Below are 6,000 nucleotides of genomic sequence, written 5' to 3'. Positions count from 1 at the left end.
CCCCCTTTTATCCCAGTTCTCTTCAATGCTCACAGCTGCAGCCCATCAAGGACAACCAGGACCTGTGGGGCAAAGCCTCTAGACAGATATTCAAATAGAATCCATTTCCTCTACTCTAGCCAGTAAGTACTACCCTACAAGTCCTCAGAACCCCAAAGGCCACCTTTCATCTGACACCCAGACCCTGGGGAAAGGACTTCTTTTTCCCATGGCAAATGGCCTCCCTTGGCAGCCACTCACCCTGGCAGAAAGTGGGAGCCTAGCTAGAATGATGCAATCGTTGCTGGATTTTTCCAAAAGAAAAGCTGGCAGCAACTAGGGCCCTGGAAGTACTTAGAGCCTCAAACGCCACCTTGAACATATTCCTGAGACCCTGGGGAAAGGACTTCGTTTTTCCCATGGAAAATGGCCTTCATTTGTGGCCACTTGGCCTGGCAGGCAGGGCAGTGCCAAGCCAGGAATCTACAAACTCTGCTGGATCCTTCCAAAACGAAAGCTGCCAGCAACTAGGACCCTGCAAGTCCTTAGAGCCCCAGATGCCACCTGTCATCTGACACCCAGAGCCTGGGCCAATGACTTCGTTTTCCCCATGGAAAATGGCCTCCATTTCTGGCCACTCGCCCTGACCAAGAGGGTGGTGCCCAGCAAGAAATTTGCAAGCTTTGCTGGATTGCTCCAAATCTAAAGCTGCCACTTGTTGTTGTTCTATTTCTCTAGAGTCCCATCATGCTGTTCTCAGATTGCTAAAGTCCATACCTCCTCGGTGTGTTCTTATGGCTGCAGATCTTCACAGCACAGACGCTTTCTTCTGCATGCTGTTCTTTCCCAGTTCAGGGCTCCTTCAAGGCTCTCCCTGAATGGCTACGCCGCCCCCTTTTATCCCAGTTCTCTTCAATGCTCACAGCTGCAGCCCATCAAGGACAACCAGGACCTGTGGGGCAAAGCCTCTAGACAGATATTCAAATAGAATCCATTTCCTCTACTCTAGCCAGTAAGTACTACCCTACAAGTCCTCAGAACCCCAAAGGCCACCTTTCATCTGACACCCAGACCCTGGGGAAAGGACTTCTTTTTCCCATGGCAAATGGCCTCCCTTGGCAGCCACTCACCCTGGCAGAAAGTGGGAGCCTAGCTAGAATGATGCGATCGTTGCTGGATTTTTCCAAAAGAAAAGCTGGCAGCAACTAGGGCCCTGGAAGTACTTAGAGCCTCAAACGCCACCTTGAACATATTCCTGAGACCCTGGGGAAAGGACTTCGTTTTTCCCATGGAAAATGGCCTTCATTTCTGGCCACTTGGCCTGGCAGGCAGGGCAGTGCCAAGCCAGGAATCTACAAACTGTGCTGGATCCTTCCAGAACGAAAGCTGCCAGCAACTAGGACCCTGCAAGTCCTTAGAGCCCCAGATGCCACCTGTCATCTGACACCCAGAGCCTGGGCCAATGACTTCGTTTTCCCCATGGAAAATTGCCTCCATTTCTGGCCACTCGCCCTGACCAAGAGGGTGGTGCCCAGCAAGAAATTTGCAAGCTTTGCTGGATTGCTCCAAATCTAAAGCTGCCACTTGTTGTTGTTCTATTTCTCTAGAGTCCCATCATGCTGTTCTCAGATTGCTAAAGTCCATACCTCCTCGGTGTGTTCTTATGGCTGCAGATCTTCACAGCACAGACGCTTTCTTCTGCATGCTGTTCTTTCCCAGTTCAGGGCTCCTTCAAGGCTCTCCCTGAATGGCTACGCCGCCCCCTTTTATCCCAGTTCTCTTCAATGCTCACAGCTGCAGCCCATCAAGGACAACCAGGACCTGTGGGGCAAAGCCTCTAGACAGATATTCAAATAGAATCCATTTCCTCTACTCTAGCCAGTAAGTACTACCCTACAAGTCCTCAGAACCCCAAAGGCCACCTTTCATCTGACACCCAGACCCTGGGGAAAGGACTTCTTTTTCCCATGGCAAATGGCCTCCCTTGGCAGCCACTCACCCTGGCAGAAAGTGGGAGCCTAGCTAGAATGATGCAATCGTTGCTGGATTTTTCCAAAAGAAAAGCTGGCAGCAACTAGGGCCCTGGAAGTACTTAGAGCCTCAAACGCCACCTTGAACATATTACTGAGACCCTGGGGAAAGGACTTCGTTTTTCCCATGGAAAATGGCCTTCATTTCTGGCCACTTGGCCTGGCAGGCAGGGCAGTGCCAAGCCAGGAATCTACAAACTGTGCTGGATCCTTCCAGAACGAAAGCTGCCAGCAACTAGGACCCTGCAAGTCCTTAGAGCCCCAGATGCCACCAGTCATCTGACACCCAGAGCCTGGGCCAATGACTTCGTTTTCCCCATGGAAAATGGCCTCCATTTCTGGCCACTCGCCCTGACCAAGAGGGTGGTGCCCAGCAAGAAATTTGCAAGCTTTGCTGGATTGCTCCAAATCGAAAGCTGCCACTTGTTGTTGTTCTATTTCTCTAGAGTCCCATCATGCTGTTCTCAGATTGCTAAAGTCCATACCTCCTCGGTGTGTTCTTATGGCTGCAGATCTTCACAGCACAGACGCTTTCTTCTGCATGCTGTTCTTTCCCAGTTCAGGGCTCCTTCAAGGCTCTCCCTGAATGGCTACGCCGCCCCCTTTTATCCCAGTTCTCTTCAATGCTCACAGCTGCAGCCCATCAAGGACAACCAGGACCTGTGGGGCAAAGCCTCTAGACAGATATTCAAATAGAATCCATTTCCTCTACTCTAGCCAGTAAGTACTACCCTACAAGTCCTCAGAACCCCAAAGGCCACCTTTCATCTGACACCCAGACCCTGGGGAAAGGACTTCTTTTTCCCATGGCAAATGGCCTCCCTTGGCAGCCACTCACCCTGGCAGAAAGTGGGAGCCTAGCTAGAATGATGCGATCGTTGCTGGATTTTTCCAAAAGAAAAGCTGGCAGCAACTAGGGCCCTGGAAGTACTTAGAGCCTCAAACGCCACCTTGAACATATTCCTGAGACCCTGGGGAAAGGACTTCGTTTTTCCCATGGAAAATGGCCTTCATTTCTGGCCACTTGGCCTGGCAGGCAGGGCAGTGCCAAGCCAGGAATCTACAAACTCTGCTGGATCCTTCCAGAACGAAAGCTGCCAGCAACTAGGACCCTGCAAGTCCTTAGAGCCCCAGATGCCACCAGTCATCTGACACCCAGAGCCTGGGCCAATGACTTCGTTTTCCCCATGGAAAATGGCCTCCATTTCTGGCCACTCGCCCTGACCAAGAGGGTGGTGCCCAGCAAGAAATTTGCAAGCTTTGCTGGATTGCTCCAAATCGAAAGCTGCCACTTGTTGTTGTTCTATTTCTCTAGAGTCCCATCATGCTGTTCTCAGATTGCTAAAGTCCATACCTCCTCGGTGTGTTCTTATGGCTGCAGATCTTCACAGCACAGACGCTTTCTTCTGCATGCTGTTCTTTCCCAGTTCAGGGCTCCTTCAAGGCTCTCCCTGAATGGCTACGCCGCCCCCTTTTATCCCAGTTCTCTTCAATGCTCACAGCTGCAGCCCATCAAGGACAACCAGGACCTGTGGGGCAAAGCCTCTAGACAGATATTCAAATAGAATCCATTTCCTCTACTCTAGCCAGTAAGTACTACCCTACAAGTCCTCAGAACCCCAAAGGCCACCTTTCATCTGACACCCAGACCCTGGGGAAAGGACTTCTTTTTCCCATGGCAAATGGCCTCCCTTGGCAGCCACTCACCCTGGCAGAAAGTGGGAGCCTAGCTAGAATGATGCAATCGTTGCTGGATTTTTCCAAAAGAAAAGCTGGCAGCAACTAGGGCCCTGGAAGTACTTAGAGCCTCAAACGCCACCTTGAACATATTCCTGAGACCCTGGGGAAAGGACTTCGTTTTTCCCATGGAAAATGGCCTTCATTTGTGGCCACTTGGCCTGGCAGGCAGGGCAGTGCCAAGCCAGGAATCTACAAACTCTGCTGGATCCTTCCAAAACGAAAGCTGCCAGCAACTAGGACCCTGCAAGTCCTTAGAGCCCCAGATGCCACCTGTCATCTGACACCCAGAGCCTGGGCCAATGACTTCGTTTTCCCCATGGAAAATGGCCTCCATTTCTGGCCACTCGCCCTGACCAAGAGGGTGGTGCCCAGCAAGAAATTTGCAAGCTTTGCTGGATTGCTCCAAATCTAAAGCTGCCACTTGTTGTTGTTCTATTTCTCTAGAGTCCCATCATGCTGTTCTCAGATTGCTAAAGTCCATACCTCCTCGGTGTGTTCTTATGGCTGCAGATCTTCACAGCACAGACGCTTTCTTCTGCATGCTGTTCTTTCCCAGTTCAGGGCTCCTTCAAGGCTCTCCCTGAATGGCTACGCCGCCCCCTTTTATCCCAGTTCTCTTCAATGCTCACAGCTGCAGCCCATCAAGGACAACCAGGACCTGTGGGGCAAAGCCTCTAGACAGATATTCAAATAGAATCCATTTCCTCTACTCTAGCCAGTAAGTACTACCCTACAAGTCCTCAGAACCCCAAAGGCCACCTTTCATCTGACACCCAGACCCTGGGGAAAGGACTTCTTTTTCCCATGGCAAATGGCCTCCCTTGGCAGCCACTCACCCTGGCAGAAAGTGGGAGCCTAGCTAGAATGATGCGATCGTTGCTGGATTTTTCCAAAAGAAAAGCTGGCAGCAACTAGGGCCCTGGAAGTACTTAGAGCCTCAAACGCCACCTTGAACATATTCCTGAGACCCTGGGGAAAGGACTTCGTTTTTCCCATGGAAAATGGCCTTCATTTCTGGCCACTTGGCCTGGCAGGCAGGGCAGTGCCAAGCCAGGAATCTACAAACTGTGCTGGATCCTTCCAGAACGAAAGCTGCCAGCAACTAGGACCCTGCAAGTCCTTAGAGCCCCAGATGCCACCTGTCATCTGACACCCAGAGCCTGGGCCAATGACTTCGTTTTCCCCATGGAAAATGGCCTCCATTTCTGGCCACTCGCCCTGACCAAGAGGGTGGTGCCCAGCAAGAAATTTGCAAGCTTTGCTGGATTGCTCCAAATCTAAAGCTGCCACTTGTTGTTGTTCTATTTCTCTAGAGTCCCATCATGCTGTTCTCAGATTGCTAAAGTCCATACCTCCTCGGTGTGTTCTTATGGCTGCAGATCTTCACAGCACAGACGCTTTCTTCTGCATGCTGTTCTTTCCCAGTTCAGGGCTCCTTCAAGGCTCTCCCTGAATGGCTACGCCGCCCCCTTTTATCCCAGTTCTCTTCAATGCTCACAGCTGCAGCCCATCAAGGACAACCAGGACCTGTGGGGCAAAGCCTCTAGACAGATATTCAAATAGAATCCATTTCCTCTACTCTAGCCAGTAAGTACTACCCTACAAGTCCTCAGAACCCCAAAGGCCACCTTTCATCTGACACCCAGACCCTGGGGAAAGGACTTCTTTTTCCCATGGCAAATGGCCTCCCTTGGCAGCCACTCACCCTGGCAGAAAGTGGGAGCCTAGCTAGAATGATGCAATCGTTGCTGGATTTTTCCAAAAGAAAAGCTGGCAGCAACTAGGGCCCTGGAAGTACTTAGAACCTCAAACGCCACCTTGAACATATTACTGAGACCCTGGGGAAAGGACTTCGTTTTTCCCATGGAAAATGGCCTTCATTTCTGGCCACTTGGCCTGGCAGGCAGGGCAGTGCCAAGCCAGGAATCTACAAACTGTGCTGGATCCTTCCAAAACGAAAGCTGCCAGCAACTAGGACCCTGCAAGTCCTTAGAGCCCCAGATGCCACCAGTCATCTGACACCCAGAGCCTGGGCCAATGACTTCGTTTTCCCCATGGAAAATTGCCTCCATTTCTGGCCACTCGCCCTGACCAAGAGGGTGGTGCCCAGCAAGAAATTTGCAAGCTTTGCTGGATTGCTCCAAATCTAAAGCTGCCACTTGTTGTTGTTCTATTTCTCTAGAGTCCCATCATGCTGTTCTCAGATTGCTAAAGTCCATACCTCCTCGGTGTGTTCTTATGGCTGCAGATC

Source organism: Agelaius phoeniceus, chromosome 13, assembly GCF_051311805.1.
Source record: "Agelaius phoeniceus isolate bAgePho1 chromosome 13, bAgePho1.hap1, whole genome shotgun sequence".
NCBI classification, from domain to species: Eukaryota; Metazoa; Chordata; class Aves; order Passeriformes; family Icteridae; genus Agelaius; species Agelaius phoeniceus.
The sequence above is the reverse complement of the archived record's forward strand: the minus strand, read 5'-3'. Positions refer to the sequence as shown.